Here is a 20,611-nt window from a genome sequence, read left to right as displayed (position 1 = left end):
ATGTTTTTGGTAAATGCTGGAATAGTTTTGGGTGGAGCGTAAACATTCTGTGTCGTGCATAAGACGGAATTTCTTTCTAATTCTTCTTGGCAAGCAGTGAAAGTAACAATAGCTAAAGCATCCAAAAGATGAATATATATGATTGCTTATTTTTATACCGAAATGAGCCTACATTGACTTTTAATTTTTCTGCTTGTGCACAGTCTGTCGTCTCCAATACTTGCAACGTAGATCTTTATTCGGCGTTGTCTGTATCAGTAATACTCCGGTGGAAATGGGCCGTCGTGTTTATTTTATTGAAAATAAGTCCTCTATGTAAGTATAAATGATGTAGAGTCAAACGAGAACACTATTTCTATTCCTGTTACAACCACCATCTCATACTATGATGCAGGCAGTTACGCCACCTATTCAGAATAAAGAAATTACGTTAGAACGCTGTCTTGTCGTGCACGAAACTGTTAGAATATATATTCTTTTGGCACGTGTATAGTGCGTCTTCGTGACTGCAACACCAAAAGGGTTTCGGTAACCAAAGGCGAATGCAAAGTGCTAACAGTATGATCAATGTACACGAAGCCATCATTGGAAAGTTCGCGGTATGCGAAGGGAGCTGTGCGGTGGACACTGTTCGGGTGACGCTTACTGGCTTTTCTAAGGAGAAAGCGGAACTCGAAATAACTTATCGAAAAAAAAAAAGAATGGAGCATTTCTATTGCACTCCAAAGGAAAATACAATTTCAACTTACTACTGAATGTGAAACACTAATACCACAAAGTATTCAATTAGTTCACGTCGCCTGGCTAGCTCAGTCGGTAGAGCATGAGACTCTTAATCTCAGGGTCGTGGGTTCGAGCCCCACGTTGGGCGTAAATTTTTTAATTTCTATAGTTTTTCTTCCGAGAATGCGATATAGTACGCAGCAAATGGAGTTGACTTGGAGATGTGTTCAACCGCGTTATACAAACCCCCGTTACTTTATTTTACTTTTTGCAAACATTTCAGCACTTTCTGTGCAGTCATCAGTGCGATATTTTTATGTTCTCGTCTGAAAAGTAGTGTGATACTGTTACATTTCAACTTCACCCTAATGTTTTTTTTATATGCATATAAATGAGTAATGACTAGGCATCAATTTTCCATAGATTTGCATACGTAGTTAACTGCCCATGTCAACTGGCTGATACACGAAGTATTGCATGTTTTCATTGTGGAGAAGATAAAGCCTAGAACACAGGCGTGGATGATAAATATTTATACAGTTTTGCACATACCTCCAACAACACTAATAAGATGCATCTATGGAGGCAGACGCGTAACTACCATAGACGAGGGGTGGCTAGATTTTCTACGTAAAAAAAAAGGAATATTTCTGAAAAATAGAAATGAGAAAACGGGACGTTACGTTCAAAGAAAATATACTTCATATATGCCAGCACTTCTTGAGAGACAAATAAAAACTAACGTTTATACACGGAAATAGGTATTCATTTTAACAACTTACTTAAAAACATACGTATCATGACGCTGAATCATATTCTAATACATAAATTTTTCCAACAATTCTGCCAGAATTTAAAACACTAAGAAAACAGTAAACAATATCGAAGATATCAAATACCTCATGGACTTGTGGATCCTTAACCAAGAACATCACTATTAACTTTTTACTTGTCAGAAGACCTACCGTCTTACAAGAATTTTGGATGGCGTAATAGCAGGTTGTAGAATTCATTGCACGTAACGTATTGAAAATGAGTTAACAGTTGCAATCACGTCAATGATTTCGGTAGTAAAACGATTTTTTCATCAGTCCGAAGGAAGTTAACGGATGGAAACACTTCTTCAGCAACAGAATTTGTGCCTGCTATCCAGCAAGAGAAAAACTCAGAAGTATTCTATATTTATACATGAAATGCCTACTTTTTAAGTTTGTGGAATACATCAGTCATCTCGTATCAGTATGTACATTACCTTTTCCCCATTCTTAAAGTTTTCTACGAACAATTTTGTTAACATGTCCTAATTCATCAAATAATTCATCTTCATTGACCTGAATCTTTGAACCTGAATCTACTGCCTGAAGAATTTTCAGTTATTTTGAAAATCTCATTCCAAGATGCAAATTTTTCAGTGTCATCCAATGAAATGATTTTAGAATATTATATGGAGGAACTCACTTTTCTAAATAGCTTTCAAAATTATCATAAAATAGATTTGTAATAGTTTCATATCTGATAGAGTGAAAATATCTACATTTTCTAAATTAATACTGAAGAAATAACTGAAGTCTTAAGCTTACTATGTTTTCTGTTAATTTTTTCTGTGAGGAACTAAACTGATTCATAAGCAGAAATTTTGGTTCTTCCCAACTTTTGGATTGAATTTGAAAACATTTTCAATTGGCTCTGTGTAAAATGAAGACAAAGAAATGACTGGTTTGCCAAAAAAACTGTTGTGGCAATGTAGGAGACCTATCCTGAGAGATGAAATATAGCTGTAGAGGGACATACATATCAATAAATATTGTAACCCCTGGCAGCAATAACAACCATCCGGTTTTAACACTACCTAGAACCTGAAAAAAAAAACTGCCTTAAACCTGCTTATACTCAGTAGCAAGAAAATCACAAAATGATTTCAGTTCTTCCACATGCACAGTATAAACATCAAAATATTTATTTGCTACAATTTCTGCATCGATAGGGAGAATGTCTGCACTCTTTTGTGCAGTATTGTGTACGACCAATGCTTTGAATGTTCGTTCGGAGCACACTGTTAAATTTCTAATAAACGCTGAAACGTTGTTTGCCCCAGCCCTCTTGTAACTACCAAAATTTGAGATACGGCTATCTTCACAAAGAACAACGATCTTGTCAATTACATTACGACTTCTTAAGATACCCACGAAGTACTAGTTAATAGTTCTGCTGGTTCTCCACCAATGTTCTGAAAAAAGATTATTTTGCACTGTATATCTTTGGTAGGAGTGATATATCTAACTGTAATCGGGATTAATTTTAAAGTTTTGTGATTTGCATCAACCACCACAGACACGTACTTAGCGTCTTTAAGTTCTTATTATTCTTCGTGCATTATATATGGCGGTAAAACATTCACTAAAATCGACTCGCCCTTTGTCGTGAAAGATGTGAATTTCTTTTCAGAAGTTGTTTGTAGATAACAGCTGTGCAATCCATTGAACGGAATGAGTTGTTTTGCAGTGTGAAAGGCAAACAGCCTTCTTCAGCAGCGATGCGTTTATCCTCTTCAGTTTGCAGTCGATTCGTTTTTATAAGGTTACACTACTGGAAGTTCTCGCGGAAGCTGCCAACATTTGCTTCTTCTTAAGATGCTGTGTTGTATCGGCACATCCTCCATGTTCAGTGGAGAAAACCGAACGATGTAAAGCACATTCTACGTTCGTAGATGTTGCCTTTTGCTTCCAGAAAAGAAACTATAGTTTCGTAGAAAGTGTATTTTCTTTTCCCCGTATTAACACGGACGTGTGCCGCGAACAAATGGAATAGCAGACAACAGAATGCAGTGGCGGGACTCTCCGTGTCCTAACAGTGTGTATTCATTACTATAGATACCCGCGACTTCTTAATATTAACGTCCCTGAACGGGCGTTCACACAGCCTTGTTACTTCTGTGCATCTCTACCATAAAAAAAGTACCAAGTCCTTGCCAGAGTTGGCAGCAGTAAGGGTCATCGACTGAGTTTGATAACGGAATGTCTTCTCTCCGTACCTCTACTGTCAACGTGTAGTTTCGCTCTCCGCTCTCGTTACGCTGAAGGGCCAGGAAAACGACTGAAATGGGACAGCTATCGAAGCATTGCGTTCCGTTGAACATTCAAGTTGGGCTTGGATCTTCTTACGAAAGTACGAAAAATGTATGTGACGAAACTGGCACAGAGAACAAATAACTCAGGGAGAGCTAAATGAAAACGTTACAATTATTGACAAGTAAGAGCCTACGGAAAAACGGGACGTTCTTACAAAGGCGTTCTTACAAACTGTTATCAACAAAACAAACGTTTCTGAGTCTGTATTATTTCAGATCGAAATCCAAGTTATTTATGTTGTTACTTATCATTTTTGCTTCTTCTATCCTTTATTCCCCTTATTTACGTCGTGTTGAGGCACCTATTTTCTTTTTAAAGGAAACGTTTAAAATTAACTACATTTGTAAGCCAATACAAACCTGATGCCGAATCATCAGTCCTTCATATGAATATAAAAAATTTGCGGTACAACTGTTTAATCCAAACCTGTATATTAAGCCTAATTTTCACCATAACAAAAATCATGCAGTATTTCTTGTATCAGCTAGGTGAACATGGACGCTTAACTATATATGTGGACCAATGCAAAAATTGGTGCCTAATTATCACATATTTTACAAGAAGTCAATTTCAGTAGCTACAGTGTAATATTTATTTGCTAGTGTCTAGATACTCCTGCACAACAAGCTTGTCCGTTTCGACTTACAGTGCAATATGCAGGTGAACCTGTGGTTGTTGTGAATAATGAAACTTACTTACATCTTACTTATCAACAATAACGTATTTTTGTAGATTACATTTCTACTTATGTTTAGGTGAAATTGAGGATTATATGACATCCAGCGGCCAATTTTGAGCTTTGTGTTGTGAAATACTGTTATATTCACGTGGCTGTTTTTTTTTTTTTTTTCCGCGATAATGATGCTTCAGCTATTTGACAGTTGGGTGCTACACGTGTACAGATTATTTTACTTTGGGTGTCAGGTATGGTGCGTTTGTTGCATAGATATTATAGGGTTAATTTTGTGTGTGTGTAATCTGTTATTTCGTATGTTATCCTTTCTAGTGACCAGAAATCCCAATAAAATTTTCTAAATAGGGCTTGTGTTTCAGGTCAGCTTGTTCAGTGAGTAAGTCTTCGGGAAATTTTTCGTACGAGTGTATATTTCCAATTTTTTCAAAGCATTCATACCAAGTCCTTTATTTTTATTATTTATTTACCAGATGTAGACATATGAAACCGGAATGCCCCTATACATTGTGCTAACCGTCAGTGTAGGGCCCGTGAGACCGCATCTGCAGTGCCATTTGGGTTCTGTAACGCCTGATGACGAATGTCAACACACAGTAACCCGAGTTCCATACATCAGTATCTGTTTCAAACCAGCAGACAAGGCAGTAGCTGTCAATAAACAGTTTTAACAAATAACCTTATTAAGTAGCAAGATCTAGGATTTCTAGACGAAACCAGTGACCACGAAATGGACAATAACAGACAGTTAACTGCACTAAATTAATTTAGGGTAAATACTCATATGCAGCTGCTATTAATTATAAAACACCTTTCATACATTGAAACTAATTATAGGATTCTTCGTAAGTAACAAACAACGAATTTTAAAAGAGGGGGCGCAGACAAGACAGTAGGCTTCAAAGAAACAGGTATAGCAAATAAACTTATTGCAGTGCGATTCATCACGCTGAAAAGTAAAAGACGAGGAGAGTAGAGTGGCAGTTCACTTAACGTGGGCAGGACGGGGTCATTCTTTCGCTCCTTAGGACGTCAAGAGACCAGGCTGCCTGTGCGGGCGTCGAAATGATCAAAACAACTCCAGGTAGTTGTCGGCTCCAATCCACGCTAGGATGGCCTCTAATAGGAACCACTTGGTGGGACAGACAGCTATCGCATGTTTCCACCTCCACCAGGCTTGAGGGGCCCCACACCGTCAAAAGCCTCGAGCCGCTCGCACTTCCAAAACAAACTCCTGTTCCTCAAATGGTTCAAATGGCTCTGAGCACTATGGGACTCAACGTCTGAGGTCATCAGTTCCCTAGAACTCAGAACTACTTAAGCCTAACCAACCTAAGGACATCACACACATCCATGCCCGAGGCAGGATTCGAACCTGCGACCGTAGCGGTTGCGCGATTGCAGACTGAAGCGCCTAGAACTGCTCGGCCACAGCGGTCGGCAACTCCTGTTCCTCACCGACCTTCCTGATCACGAAGCCTTCACGGATTGCGCTTACATCGCTAAGGAGTACGCCACTCGCGAGGTCCATAGCTAAGAGGCAAAGACATTCCTAAAGGGAGGAAATCGATTGAATATTGAGCCTACAAGGCTCAATAACAATATTTCACAATAGAAAGCTCACAGTTGGCCCCTGGATGCCATATGATCCTTAGCTCCACCTTGACGTATGTAGAAATGTAATCTATAAATATACGTTATTGAGCCTAAGAAAGATGTAAATTTAATTACTCACAGCACCCACTGATGCGCTTGGAAATGGCATAGTAAGCCAAAACAGGGAAGCTTGTTCTGCAGAAATATCTAAGAGGCAAGCGAATAAATATTAGATTGCATCTACTGGAATTGACTTAATGTAAACTGTATTTCGACGTAGTTCATTCTGCAGGCCCTGCTGACAAAGAAGAAAATGGAGGTTGAAATTCAAATGTAACTGTTTCATAATAATTTTCAGACTGTAAATTAAAAATCTCCCGTTGATGATAGCACAGAAAGTGCAGAAATATGTTTGGGAAAAGTTAAACAGATAGTGTCTCGTATAAGGCGAAATATCTCTCAAATTTTTCTGAGCTAGCACGCAAAGGAAGACGAGCATCAACTGTCAAAAAATGATTAAATGGAATTGAAATAGGAGAGACATTTTGTTCGGAACTATCCACTAATCAGTTTGGCACTTAGTGCAGCTAACAAAAGAGTGACTCACTACTTGGACAAGGGTAATCCAGGTTGGGGCTCTGCGCACATCTTAATAGCAGATCGGGGGTTTGGCATTTTTTTTATTGTTTCTTTCCGAACAGGCAGCATTGTTCACTTATTTGCCATTACACATCAAACATTTGATAAGTGTACGTAGCAATCTTTCATTGGATTCATAATTTATGATTCCTTTTGCTGGCGTGCACAGCCATCGCGAAGGTCAACAATGTGGTATTGTACAGTTTGACTCTGTCCTCCGCGCAAAATATCTGTATGCTGAGCTTGCCGCCCTACGTCGTAAAGATGCACAGTGACTCGTGGAAAAGGAGCTATGTCAAGTTTTTAAAAAGCTTCTTTGTCATTATTAAAGCTATCAAAATAGTTACTTAGACAAACCACCAAAAGTCTTTAATAAATTCGGCAAGCTGACATTTTCAGTCTGGCTTCTCACGAAAGAGTAAGTTGTTTTAACGATAAGCAGCCGCGACAGATTTCACAGAATTCGATGCCCTAATCTGGCGGACAGGTACCCGTTTTCGCGAGACGTTGCTCAACATTTCAAAACTGTATTAAGATTTCTTCCGTCTTGTGATGCGAAACGTAGTCGAATTATCTAGGGTGTTTGAGCACATTCATGTAGTGTATACCACCATTGGTAGATACGAATACTGAAATGTATAAAATTTCCGACCTAAGGTGAACGCTCCTGTATCACAGGCATTCAAAGATGTCGAAACAGGATTTGCGGAAGGTGAGAGACGCAGGCGGTCGAGGTTTGGCAGTATAGTCAGTTCTGTTATCTGTGGAGATTTTGAAATTAATAAAGCTGTATTCTGTGTGAACACCACAGTGGTTTAGTAGGCATTGTCATATTGAAGGTGACAGTCTCTCATTACACTGAAATGCAACTTTGTAAAAATGTTGAAACAAGTCTTGACAATCATCCACACATTCTTCAGATTACCTTTATTGAACAAAGAATAAAAGAATAGAGATAAAAAAGGCTAACGGTATTCACATACCACTATGACATGTCGTTATCTGTAAATGTTGTTGAACAAGCTGTTGGGCTCGATCTAACGGAAAAAGATTAGATTAATTGCAGAAATTCTGGTGGCCGAAATGGATTATACAGCTGATCTGGAAGCGTTTATGCCTTTTATTCTGTATTTAATGCAGTACTTCCATCTGCGAACTGATGAGAGCATCTTCACTGAAATTTGTTACTGAAGACCTAATATTTTTAGAAAAATAATTCAGTGATCATCGTTTGATTCCTTCTACAGATATTCTAATCCTATACTGTACGAGGGGCGTTCGGTAAGTAATGCAACTCATTTTTTTCTGAAAACAGGTTGGTTTTATTCAGGATTCAAATACATCATATTATTCTCCACTCTTTTGTCTACAAACCACTATTTTTCAACATAATCTTCGTTCAATGCGACGGCCTTACGCCACCCTACTGGGAGAGCCTGTATGGCCGCATGGCGCCACTTTGCTATCCGACCTCGGAGCCAATGTCCTGTTGAATCGATAACCTTCCCAACATCTAAGTGCTGCTTCCTGAGGAGTGCATTTTCTTTGGGCCAAACCGATGGAAGTCGGAACGTACGAGACACGGGCGATAGAATGGATGAGGAAGAACGGTCCAATGAAATTTTGTGAGGTCCTCTCGGGTGTGCAGGCTTGTGTGAGGCCTTGCATTGTCATGGAGAAGAAGTTCGATTGCATTTTTATGGCGAGGAACACGCTGATGTGATTTCTTCAGTTTCCTGAGGCTAGCACAATAAATTTCAGAGTTGATCGTTGAGGGAGGACATCAAACGGAATAAAAGCTTCACACTCCCAGAAGTCCCTCGCAATGACTTTCTTGGCTGAAGATGCGGTATGAAATTTTCCTTTGGACTAGAGATGGTGTGGCACCATTCTGCGGATTATTGTTTTGTTTTCAGTTCGAATGATGAACCCATGTGTCGTCGCCAGTGACGATGGTCGACAAAAAATTGTGCGATCAGCGTCGCAACACGCAATTACTTACGCACAGATGGTCCCTCAACGCTCTTTATGGTCTTCGGTTTGTTGGCGAGGAACCCAGCGGCACCCCAGCTGGTGGACGAGTGTGTCAGCACTATCACCAGACACCAATTGTGTTTCGAGGTGTTTCCTTGTGATCTGGCGATCACCTCAAAGAAGAGTGTCTGCAAATTAGAACATTGTAGGAGTCAAAATTGTATGCAGCTGGCCGGTGCTTTAGAGATGGGACTGGTTTGCGCGACCTTGTTGCGGTGATGACAGGCGCCTTGTTCAACAACTCAGGATGCTTTTGTTCACTGCCAGGTCTCCACAGGCATTTTACAAGTGCCCACGAGTAGTCGTATGATAGCGGTACTGGGACACTCTTGATATCAGATTGCTATGCAGCTTAATTAAATTGATCAATTAATTAACCCCTCCTCACACCAACCCTCAGATGACGTCACAAGTTTTCCTCAGCCGGCTCGTGGCTGTGATACAAAGTGAAAAACTACTGTACTGCTCCTATTACTGATGACCAGTGTAGTGAAGTAGAAATAGATACTCCGTGCGAATTGGTATGGGTGGAGGTTATGCTTAACAGCCGAACTAAGTTAATAATTGGCTCCTTCTACCGACCCCCAGACTACGATGATATAGTTGCGGAACAGTTCAGAGGAAATTTGAGTCTCGTAACAAATAAATACCCCACTCATACGGTTATAGTTGGTGGGGACTTCAACCTTCCCTCGATATGTTGGCAAAAATACTTGTTCATAAGCGATGGTAGGCAGAAAACATCTTCCGAGATTGTCCTAAATTCTTTCTCCGAAAATTATTTCGAGCAGTTAGTGCACGAACCCACGCGAATTGTAAATGGTTGCGAAAACATACTTGACCTCTTAGCCACAAACAATCCAGAGCTGGTAGAGAGCATCATGACTGACACAGGGATTAGTGATCACAAATTCGTTGTAGCTAGGCTCAATACCGTTTCTTCCAAATCCACCAGAAACAAACGCAAAATAATTTCATTTAAAAAAGCGGATAAAGTGTCACTAGCAGCCTTCCTAAGAGACAATCTCCATTCCTTCCGAACTGACTATGCAAATGTAGAAGAGATGTGGCTCAAATTCAAAGATATAGTAGCAACAGCAATTGAGAGATTCATACCTCATAAATTGGTAAGAGATGGAACGGATCCCCCGTGGTACACAAAACAGGTCCGAACGCTGTTGCAGGGGCAACGGAAAAAGCATGCGAAGTTCAGAAGAACGCGAAATCCCGAAGATTGGCTAAAATTTACAGACGCGCGAAATTTGGCACGGACTTCAATGCGAGATGCCTTTAATAGGTTTCATAACGGAACATTGTCTCGAAATTTGGTAGAAAATCCGCAGAAATTCTGGTCGCATGTAAAGTACACAAGCGGCAAGACGCAGTCAATACCTTCGCTGCGCAGTGCCGATGGTACTGTTACCGACGACTGTGCCGCCAAAGCGGAGTTATTGAACGCAGTTTTCCGAAATTTCTTCACCAAGGAAGAAGAATGGAATATTCCAGAATTTGAAACACGAACAGTTGCTAGCATGAGTTTCTTAGAAGTAGATGCCTTAGGGGTTGCGAAGCAACTCTCAAATCACTTGATACGGGCAAGTCTTCCGGTCCAGATTGTATACCGATTAGGTTCCTTTCAGATTACGCTGATACAATAGCTTCCTACTTAGTACTCATATACAACCGCTCGCTCACCGATAGATCTGTACCTACAGATTGAAAAATTGCGCAGGTCGCACCAGTGTTTAAGAAGGGTAGTAGGAGTAATCCATCTAACTACAGACCTATATCATTGACGTCGGTTTGCAGTAGGGTTTTGGAGCATCTACTGTATTCAAACATTATGAATCACCTCGAAAGGAACGATCTATTGATACGTAATCAGCATGGTTTCAGAAAACATCGCTCTTGTGCAGCGCAGCTAGCTCTTTATTCGCATGAAGTAATGGCCGCTATCGACAGGGGATCTCAAGTTGATTCCGTATTTCTAGATTTCCGGAAAGCTTTTGACACCGTTCCTCACAAGCGACTTCCAATCAAGCTGCGGGCCTATGGGGTATCGTCTCAGTTGTGCGACTGGATTCGTGATTTCCTGTCGGGCAGGTCGCAGTTCGTAGTAATAGACGGCAAATCATCGAGTAAAACTAAAGTGATATCAGGTGTTCCCCACGGAAGCGTCCTGGGACCTCTGCTGTTCCTGATCTATATAAATACCTGGGTGACAATCTGAGCAGGTGATGCTGTAATTTACCGTCTAGTAAGGTCATCCGAAGACCAGTATCAGTTGCAAAGCGATTTAGAAAAGATTGCTGTATGGTGTGTCAGGTGGCAGTTGACGCTAAATAACGAAAAGTGTGAGGTGATCCACATGAGTTCCAAAAGAAATCCGTTGGAATTCGATTACTCTATAAATAGTACAATTCTCAAGGCTGTCAATTCAACTAAGTACCTGGGTATTAAAATTACGAACAACTTCAGCTGGAAAGACCATATGGATAATATTGTGGGGAAGGCGAGCCAAAAGTTGCGTTTCATTGGCAAGACACTTAGAAGATACAGCAAGTCCACCAAAGAGACAGCTTACACTACACTCATTCGTCCTCTGTTAGAATATTGCTGCACATTGTGGGATCCTTACCAGGTGGGAATGACGGAAGATATCGAAAGGGTGCAAAAAATGGCAGCTCGTTTTGTATTATCATATAATAGGGAGAGAGTGTGGCAGATACGATACGCGAGTTGGGATGGAAGTCATTAAAGCAAAGACGTTTTTCGTCGCGGCGAGATCTATTTACGAAATTTCAGTCACCAACTTTCTCTTCCGAATGTGAAAATATTTTGTTGAACCCAACCTACATAGGTAGGAATGATCATCAAAATAAAATAAGAGAAATCAGAGCTCGAACAGAAAGGTTTAGGTGTTCGTTTTTCCCGCGCGCTGTTAGGGAGTGGAATGGTAGATAGATAGTATGATTGTGGTTCGATGAACCCTCTGCCAAGCACTTAAATGTGAATTGCAGAGTAGTCATGTAGATGTAGATGTAGACCAGACGATAGCGATAGCGATACATCTGGCTGATGTATAAACTTATCTAAAATCTCCTATACATGTAAACTGCATAAATTTGAGACACTACCAGTATTTTGCTGCAAAAGCTACTCATCACTGCATAATGTCCTCGTTAGTTCAAATGGCTCTCAGCACTACGGGACTTAACATCTGAGGTCATGAGTCCCCTAGACTTGGAACTACTTAAAACTAACTAACCTAAGGACATCACACACATCCATGACCGAGGCAGGATTCGAACCTGCTACAGCAGCGGTCGCGCGGTTCCAGACTGTAGCGCCTAGAACCGCTCGGCTACCAAGGTCGGCGGCTAAGTGTAGTCGACACATCGTCAGCTAACAATCAATTTATTCCGAGGGTTAAAAAAACACAAAATCTATAGTTTGTAGATGTCCTGATAGAATTTTGGGAATTTAGTAGAGTTGGAAGGTATCAACAGAAACAGCGAAGCTCATTTTGTAAGCAATAAGAGTATATACGTACAAGAAAAGTATCAGAGCAGCAACAGAAGTCAACTCTTTACACATGTCAACAATCTGTTGCAGATCCCTACAGGATAGATGGAAGCCAAATGAACATGCAGAACTGTTTCCAGACTGAGTTTCCATCAAGTGCATCACTACTTGAGCCCACAGACAAGCTCTCTGAGTTGTAGCAGTACATGGAATTGTTTCCAGCCTTAGAATTTCCAATGAATCCATCATCTGCACCACTTGTTCAGCCTAATCTAGGTACAAACTCTTAATATACTTATCATGATCGTCCCATCCAAAATTCATGCATTTGGATCATAGGAAGAGGGGACTTTTTTTGTGGGCTACTGTATCGATCTCCACCAGTACAAACAGAACTCCCTCGATCCAAAATCTTCGTCTTCTTCTCTTGAGACTTCATAGATACCTTGATCTTCAACTTCTTTCTTGAGCCATGTCTCATCTAAATACCTTCAATCTGCTGGATGGATTTTTCTTAGAAAACGACTTTATTCTGCCTGCAAGCGTCAGTCGAGACAAGTCAAGCTGAGAGCTGTAGGAGATGTTACGCAATTATAGGCGTGAGACAGCGACGCAGACAACACTTTCCAAGTGTCCCACGTCACGTGACCAAGAGCCAGTACACCTCCACACAGCAGTGGCGCAGTGGAAGCGTGCTGGGCCCATAACCCAACAGTGGTACCGAGTGACAAACAACCATAGGGCACTCGGAGTGGAAATACAACAGTGCCCATTGAAAATGGTAGCACAAAACTGGCGCAGCCTCTTGAACACAACGAGAGGGCTCGTGAGAACACGCGCGAACCGGAGCCTGACGCTGAGCCAAAGAGTGCAGTTGGTAAACGAAACGATCCTGTCGAAAGCGTGGTACATGGCCCAAATACTATGTGCTCCGACAGAAATTGCGCGAGCGATAGGAGGCGCGGCGCACTACCTGCTGTGGGAAATCTTCAAGGTCTCCCAGGCGACGTGTTTCCTGTCGAGGGATGAAGGCGGATTCGGACTGACGGACGTAAAAACAAAATGCGCGTCACTGCTCCTACACCGTGCGATGAAAATGAAGCACCAGAACAGCAGCAGCATAACGTCCTGCCTGATCAACGGATAAAAACCGGGATCTGAAGAGGCTCCTGTAGACACTACCCACATTCCATTCAAGTTGCGGCACATGAAACAAATGGCAATCGACAAGAGTTAAATCGCCGCGGTTGTTTCCAACCCACAACAAAGAACGGCGAGGAAGATTTACAGCGCTCTGAGGGGGAAGGCAAGCAAGTCCAAAATAGAGACGAGAATTCCAGACCACGACTGGCCACAGGTCTGGAAGAACGTCTCGGAACGGATACTTCCTGAGCACGCCGGGGACACATGGTATAAAATCATCCACCAAACAGTGCCGACAAATGAAAAAGTAGCACGCATAAAAATGCGAGAATCTCCAAACTGCGAACTCTGCAACCAGACCGACACCATCGAGCATCGTTTTGGTTGCAGAGAGAGCGGGGAAATATGGGCGACAGCGAGAATGATCGCCCACATTAACAGAACCGACAAAAGGGCGATGCATGTCACAATTGTCACTGTCCCGGACGCGAAGCCTTTCCCCAACGCAAAAGGCCTGGCCATTTGGCGGCACACGTCATCATCAGCAAACAACGCTCCAAGTACCGCGAGACCTTCCAGAACTTACTGCAGGTCCCGCTGGACGCCGCCTTCCGAGACGCCTTCAACACGACGTGACCGCCGCCCTCCCACAACACCCACACACCAGTCGCTGAGGACGTCCCCCACCAATCTCTCCAAAGCCCCGACGTCAAATATGGTGCAGTGCGGAAAGCGTTTGCGAAAATGTGCGCAAAGCGGACGTGTGTACGTGTAGCAGTGCCAAAGTGAGAGTGACGTGTGCCAATTATAGCCATACAGTGTCCAGTGCCCAATAGCCAAATAAAGCAGGCAAAAAGGAAATGATCAGTCACTAATTTAGTGCAAAGAAGTGTTCAAAGATAACATCGAAATGTCAAACAGTGTATTTCATGTAATTAATTTGCTCTCTCACTCACATCCTCTCTCTCACTCTCTCCCTTCATTCAAGGTACTTTTTTTCCTCTCTTGTTGTTACTCATTTTTTGTTGTTGTTATTTGCTGTGTTTATTTCTGTGGTATATATTTCGGCTCCTCATGTGCCTAAGCGTTGCATGCCCCTGTGCGATTTACAATAATTTTAACATTAGACATTCTTTGCCCCAAATTTCCGTGAAACTGTTGCTTCCACCCTCACGCAGTACATTAATAACCTCCTGCATTCATTAATTTTAGCGAACTTGCCAAAATAGGTGCATTTCTAATAACTATAGAGGAAAATTAAAAAAAATCAAAGTAACGCAAGTTTGTAATTAAAAAAAGACATAAACAATTAACAGGAAAAATTTATCTGAAGGACACTGAGAATAAAAGTATTGCAACTCAACGAAAAGACTACTAAAAGAACCATCAGAACAGAAAACGAGAAAATGAACATGTCCGCTCGATAATCAAGCACACCATTTCATGTAAAGCTCTGTAATTGTTAAAAATTGTAAATAAAAGTTCATATACGATACAAAAAAAGGTCCGTGGATCGATACAACGCTCTGCTAGAATGATTTCTTTTCATCATTGTGTCGAACTCGATTATTACGCCTAGAGCGTTGGCTGGGGGGGCATTGATTCAGCGTCAACAGCAAACCCCGTAATTCCGAAGTGTAGCATTTTTTAAGATTTTGCAGCAAGTACACTCCTTGATCGCAAAGTTAATGCTCTTCCACACCACTCGCGCAACACTCGAGCAGGTTTGTGAAATAAAAATCACGTCTCCCCGGCGGGGAATCGAACCCCGGTCTCCCGCGTGACAGGCGGGGATACTAACCACTATACTACCGAGGACGTGCTGCAAGCAGTAGCCTATGTGGGAGACACTTGTTGCAAGTAGCCGTAAACGTTCTACACTAAGTTCGGCGAGTGATAGTGCAGTAATTAAAAATCGTATGTGCGGGGAATCGAATCCCGGTCTCCCGCGTAACAGGCGGGGATACTAACCACTATACTTCCGAGGAGGACGTAGCTAGCGAATAGAATGCACATTAATCATACTCAGATAGCTGATAAATCTTGAACCTAGTCTCCTGATGCTGTCAGAGACAGCTGCTACGAAATAAAAGTATGCCCCAGGTGAGGCTCGAACTCACAACCCCGGCATTGCTCACGGCTACTGCCTTATAAGTACCGTGCGCTAACCAATTGCGTCACTGGGGCTACAGCACAGTGCTCTCAGTTAGCGGTATTCATTTAGCTCCAAACCAGTGGTGGCCACTTCGAAGTGAAGTAACCCAGCAAGCGGGATATTTCACATCCTGCTGTATCCGAAGTAATTGCGTATAGTAGCAGATTCGGGTCTGTTTTTGCAGATCTGAATATAAAAAATGAATTCAGTTTCAGTACCAGATAACTATTGTAATGTAAAAGCTGTCGCAATCAAGTATTCTTCGTTCTCCTTGATACTCGTTGCTATGCCAACCAGCAGCGATCTCTTCTCAACGAACTTTTAACGTGTTACTGGTTGATATTTAATTGGTTTAGTAAATATTAATAAACTGTCTCGTTCACTGTTTCACCGAAATTAAGTAAATTGTGTCCATTAAATTCACTTCAGAAGTAACTAACACCTTCGCAGGCGTAATTTGAGTTCACCAGAGATGTTGCAGCCCGACCTTTCGTTGACAATTGCTGCCTGTGAAAAGCAAAGTTATTATTTCCCCAGAGTTTAAACGTGTTTGCTCGTCAGACGGAAGCACAATATTTTTATCGCACTTGAACGCATAACCAAAATGTCAATTCAGTAAAAAGTCAAATGTAAGCCGGCTTCCCAAAAACTGGTTAACGGTTATTGCATGTTACTGCCCCCATTTTATCTTTAAAGTTGCCTGCCACAAACTTAGTGGTCTCTAGGTAGCGGAGTATTCTACCGTCAAAGATATGCATGCGTATTTTCCTTCACTCAAATTTAAGCTTGAATTGTATTTCCATTTGTCAGAATTTCACCCGATAGGATATTTTTCAAAATTCTTTATAAATCGCAGTACCAATACTGCTAGTTTTTCGATAAACTCTTTTTCATCCAGTTTTATTGACGTAATACTTACACCGTGTGCATCCACACAATACACACTTCATGTACACTGAGGTGACAAAATTCGTGGGATAGCGATATGCACATACACAGATTTCGGTAACCAAATTCCAGGTAGCAACTCTCACTACGGACATGCAGTGGCCGACGGCCTTCACTTAACGACCGAGAGCAGCGGCGTTTGCGTAGCGTTGTCGATGCTGACAGACAACCAACACTGCGTGAACTAACAGCAGAAATCAACGTGGGGATTATGGCGAAAGTACCCGTTAGGACAGTGCGTCTAAATTTGGGGTTAATGGGCTGTGGCAGCAGACGACCGACGCGAGTGCCTTTGCTAACAGCACGACATCGTCTGCAGCGTCTCTCGTGGCTCGTGAATGTATTGGTTGGACGCTAGACGACTGGAAAGCCATCGCCTGGTCAGATCAGTCCTGATTTCTGTTGGTAAGAGCTGATGGTAGGGTTCGAGTGCGGTGCAGATCCCACGAAGCCATAGACCCAAGTTGTGAACAAGGCACTGTGCAAGTAGATGATGACTTCATAATAGTATGGGGTGTGATAATTGGAAGGGACTGGGTCGTCTGCTCCAACTGAACCAATCACTGACTGAAAATGGTTGTGCTCGGCTACCTATAGACCATTTGCAGCCCAAACAACGATAGAATTTTTATGAATGAGAACGCGTCATGTCAGTAGACTATAATTGTTCGCGTTTGAAGAACTTGCTGGGCGATTCGAGCGAGTGGTTTGGCCGCGCAGATCGCCCGACGTGAATCCGATCTAACATTTATTGGTCGTAATGGAGAGGTCAGTTCCTGCACAAAACCCTACACCGGCAACACTTTCGAATTGTGGAGGCCTGTAGAGGCAGCACGGCTCAATATTTCTTCAGGAGATTTCCAACACTTGTTGAGTCCATGCCACGTCGAGTTGGTATACTGCACTGAGTAAAGGAGGACCGATATCATAACAGAAGACATCCCATGGCTTTTGTCACCTCTGTATGTAGATGTTAACATGTGTAAAGCATGTACGAAACTGAACTTTTCAAAATTACAAATTCGTAACTCTGTTATTTTTATTGTTAAAATCTAAAGACCGGGGAAGGAATGGATAGTCGCCGAATAGGAGACGGAATTGTGTGGTTGGGTTCTGTTTTGAGCTCTTACAGCTCCGAAGACGCTCTGCTGACAAGTTGCTGCCGTTCCGCTCATGAAATAAGAAATTATGTAGACACATTTTTGGATACTTAAGATATTTTTTGTAATACAAATTGCGGTGTTATTAAACACTATTCCGTGAATGAACTCACCATGGGTCGCTGAAGCTGGTAAACCGGTAATGGATTAGATTATGTATTCTTTAACACTAGAGCACACTGTCAATAGCTCAACAATATTCATTTGTTTACTCATTTACCTTGGTTTACTGCATGGTGGTATTGTCATGTTAACGCTCTACTGATGCCGTAGGATCCTTCTAGTATTTGGTAAGCGAGCAGAGGACTTTGATAACTGATAATTAATGAAGGAAATTCCGAGTTTTGTATATCGAATGTTTACTTATTGTCGTTACGTGTTTGAGTCACGAACTGTATTGCATGTTTCCAACAATCAGCCAAATGGATGGCTTTGCCATTTGCTATGATACAGTCTGCCACTGTGCAACTTTTGCCTATTTTTGGCATATCAGCATATGTTGATGGTCTTACAGCCCCATTTTCTCAGCTTGGTATTGCTATTATTAAGCGGTTAAGCGCCCTCCAGGTCGAAAACAGCAGATGATTCTCAGCTGCCAGTTGTTCTTCAGGTTTTTATTAGCGCCCGATTAATAGAAACTTGCCATAAATTTCCTCATTGTATTTCAGGAGATTTGTCTAAAGGGTTGGTAATTCATATAAAACGTCGCCAGGACTTCAGTCGGCTGTGCTGTTTTGGGTAGCCGTATAAACGGGTGCTTGTGATCATGGATTGTTTCCTCCTTTTGGACTCAGCTCCAGCGTGCCTTTTGATTGTGGATGGAGCTATTCCATCAGTGGGGTAAATTTGTTGAACTGGCTTTGGTTTTAGGTAGCCAGACACTATGCACACTGGTTAATTAATCGCCGGGTTGACATATTGGGTGTGTACAGAGTTGTACCAGTCAGGTACTGCATACTCTGCTATACAGAAATATTGTGTGCGTGAGCCGATATTATCAGAATTTGAGATTGATGTCCTCACTTCATGCTGGTGAGTTATCGGATGATATTATTTCGCACGTACTTTCCTTGACATTTTGACAATGATTCCGAAATATTAGAATCCTGGGTTGGGTACCCAAATAATTCGAGGAGCCCAATAGTACATCTCCTGACCCTGCTACCGTACTTTCAGCTGCCATGTGTGTGTTTATTTTTAAGGTAGAAGGCACATTTGTCTCTGAAGTTGACAGGTAAGTCTCAGAGAATTCGCATCAGTTTCCCATCCAATTCCTCAAGCTGTTTTCCTTGTGCGGCCACGGCAGTACCATCGGCATATAAACAGCCTCATCTCAGCGTTTACGAACTGCTCGTTTCTATAGAAGTTGTATAAAATTGGTTACAGCCTTGGGATAGGCCATTCTTTTGCCTCCAGCGGCTGTGATTCCCCTAGCGTGAAAAAAAGTTTTATTTTTATTTTGATGGAGACATTCCACTGCTTTTATCACTCGAAAGTTTTAAATTAAGGAGCAGCCGTCGATGGTTGACAGTATCATAGGCATCTGAGAGATCTATGAAATCGACTACAGTTACCTGTTTCCGTTCGAAGCCGTCTTCTGTGTGTTGGGCGAGGTTGAGTATTTGGCTCCAGCATTACTTACTAGGCATAAATGCTGGTTGCTCTGATATGATTTTGATCTCTCTTGCGCCAGAAATACCTAGTATGTTGTTGTAAGTAGATGTATGAAAGTGAAATGCTGTGTCAAAGCTATTTCTTGGAATTTGTGATTTTCATTAATTTTTTGTTAAATATATGATTTGCAACTTGTTTTTTTTCCCTTCCCTTTTGCATCAGTAATTTGAAAACTATTAGATCTTAGTTTGTTACCCAGCAAACAGATATACATGGAACTGGCAGACTCGGCAGTTCCGCAGTACGCCAGCCGTTCTCTGCAATGACAACCCACGGCGACACACAACCACTTGGAACCCCTTGGCGAAGCTTGTGTGTAGAGTCGCCGGCGAAATTTGATGCACCTTGCCCCTCCTGTCCCCAGGTCGGTAAACCTTGTGAATCACTATGCGATGTCTCACTCCTCACCCAGCGTTTTGTAAGCTCAGAGTAAAGTTCACCGCGCTTTTGGAAATGAGAACCACGATTCCCGCTATTACTCATCCAGCCTGTGACAATGGGACTGATTTAGAGAGAAGGATTGGGAGGTTATCGACTGCTAAAGAAGATCGTCACGTAAACAAAACGTAGATAGTAACGACTGCCCCAGTCCGTTTTGTCGCAGTGTGGCTGAGGAGGTTATCTTGTTAGAGGCAGGCGGTCACGGAAAGAAGGGCGCTGCACTAATAACTAATCCTTAATTGATAAGGAGTAGATAGTTGCATTTTTAAGTGGAGGAAATAAACGTTACTTAAAATATTGGAGCAACTAGCAGTCTTTTCTGAGCAGAGTTGGAATTAAAGGCACGTAATAAACAATTATTAACCAAATTTCTGAAATAATGTGGGTGGAAGTATACCACATTCGTTACACATAGTCAGGTAATCGATTGTATCTCCTGCACTTCTCCATTGTCATAATGCAGTATGTTGAACTGGAACTAATAGCAATAAAGTATTTTTCATTCAACACCGTCTGCTAGTTTACCACGACTTTCTTCGAGTGAACTTCGAGTTAAGAATAAGTCATATTAATCTGATGCAGTTTAGGCGGAATTACTTTATGAACAATATACTATCTATTAATAACAACAGTTTGCTGTATTTCCATTATCTTCTAACACTACAATGCTCCTAGCGCGGACTGAGGCTTCGTTATTTCGTTAATACGGTCTTTTCAACAACTTTATGGTCTCATATGTTTCCTTCTGCTTAGC

General features: G+C 41.7%; 3 non-coding genes across 3 annotated transcripts; 1 reads left to right on the top strand and 2 right to left on the bottom strand.

Moving 5' to 3' along the window:
• Positions 1-798: 798 nt before the first annotated feature.
• Trnak-cuu (transfer RNA lysine (anticodon CUU)) lies at positions 799-871 on the top strand. The gene has a single exon. It is a non-coding gene; the product is annotated as a tRNA-Lys (tRNA).
• A 14,354-nt stretch (positions 872-15,225) lies between these two features.
• Positions 15,226-15,297, bottom strand: Trnad-guc (transfer RNA aspartic acid (anticodon GUC)). Its single transcript has one exon. It is a non-coding gene; the product is annotated as a tRNA-Asp (tRNA).
• Positions 15,298-15,574: 277 nt separating this feature from the next.
• On the bottom strand, positions 15,575-15,666 carry Trnai-uau (transfer RNA isoleucine (anticodon UAU)). The gene is given in 2 exon segments: positions 15,575-15,610; positions 15,629-15,666. It is a non-coding gene; the product is annotated as a tRNA-Ile (tRNA).
• Positions 15,667-20,611: the final 4,945 nt, after the last annotated feature.

The sequence above is a fragment of the Schistocerca gregaria genome, chromosome 8 (assembly GCF_023897955.1).
Source record: "Schistocerca gregaria isolate iqSchGreg1 chromosome 8, iqSchGreg1.2, whole genome shotgun sequence".
NCBI lineage: Eukaryota > Metazoa > Arthropoda > Insecta > Orthoptera > Acrididae > Schistocerca > Schistocerca gregaria.
The sequence above is the reverse complement of the archived record's forward strand: the minus strand, read 5'-3'. Positions and strand labels throughout refer to the sequence as shown.